The 1208-nt window shown below is 40.5% G+C and overlaps 1 pseudogene; it reads right to left on the reverse strand.

Annotated features, from left to right (window-relative positions):
• The window catches only part of LOC102864849, a 2040-nt pseudogene extending 1357 nt beyond the window's left edge, over window positions 1–683 (reverse strand).
• Between the last annotated feature and the right edge of the window lie 525 nt (window positions 684–1208).

Genomic DNA, 1208 nt, shown 5'->3' on the forward strand with positions numbered 1-1208 from the left:
AAGGGTTCCAGTTTCTCCACAACCTCGCCAGCATTTATTATTGCTTGCTGTTCTGTTAAATTTTGCTATTTTGACTGGGGTGAAATGATATGTCATAGTTGTTTTAATTTGCATCTCTCTTAGGGCTAGGGATTTTGAGCATTTCTTCATGTGCTTGTTAGCCATCTGAAGATATCCTTGTTCTTAACTGTTGTAGCTTGCTGGATCAAAGCAGCTGAGTTTGATACAAGCTCAATGCCGTTTCCTTCAAGAATTAACTCATCTTTCTGGCTTGAGATACTGAACAAGCAACACCTGGTCTCATTCTAACTCTCCGAATGTATTTTTCACCCTAGACGTTTCTAATTCAACCAGAGATATACTCCCTTGAATCACAATGTTAATGGGAAATGAGCATACACAGGCCTCATCTTGTAATAAAAACCCAGTGTAACACCCTTGGTCATGCTCTGTACATGGCTGCAGATGCTGCGAACGTTAGCCAGTTCCTTCCTGTTTCCCCACCATTTGTCAACACGAAGTCTCTTCTTTTTCTTTCTGAGGAGACTGAGCTCTACATGATGTGAATGAAGTCCCTCAGCAAGGATCCCCTCGGGCCTTTCACGATAACTGTGCGGCCCTTCAGAGTAATGTCAAACATTCTGTGGAATGTCAACAGTCTGATTGCTGAGAATGGTCTTCATTCTCGCAGTTAATGTGACATGTTTTTGTTTTATTTTTTTTCAATTTTTTTATTATTAATTTGAATGAAAATTTACAGAGATTTTGGATTTCCATTCATTCATTATTGCCCTTTTCTCCCCTCCCAATCCTCCCCCCCTGTACACTCCCTTCTTGGAAAAGTAAAAGAAAATGTCTTTCATTGTTTTACAATCCCTCTCCCCAGGTCCACTCCACCATGCAGCATTCGCTCTGGACTCCCGTCATGACAAAAATGCCTAATCACATATCCCATTAAAACAGTTTTCCCCCTTATCTGTTTCAATGCAGTATACATTATTGAACCCATCTTTTTCAGTCTCCTCCAAACCCCAATGTCAGTCCTGTTTTACAACAGTGGCACCATGCAGTATTTGTCCTTTTGTGACTGAGATACTTCACTCAGCATAATGTCTTCCAGGGTCACCCATTTTGAATAATATTGCATGAGTTCCTTGTTTTTCAATGCAGCATAGTATTCCATTGTGTGACTATACCACAGCTTCTCT

This window comes from Elephantulus edwardii, unplaced genomic scaffold (assembly GCF_000299155.1).
Source record: "Elephantulus edwardii isolate Elephantulus edwardi_28Jun2011 unplaced genomic scaffold, EleEdw1.0 scaffold00292, whole genome shotgun sequence".
In the NCBI taxonomy this organism is placed as follows: domain Eukaryota; kingdom Metazoa; phylum Chordata; class Mammalia; order Macroscelidea; family Macroscelididae; genus Elephantulus; species Elephantulus edwardii.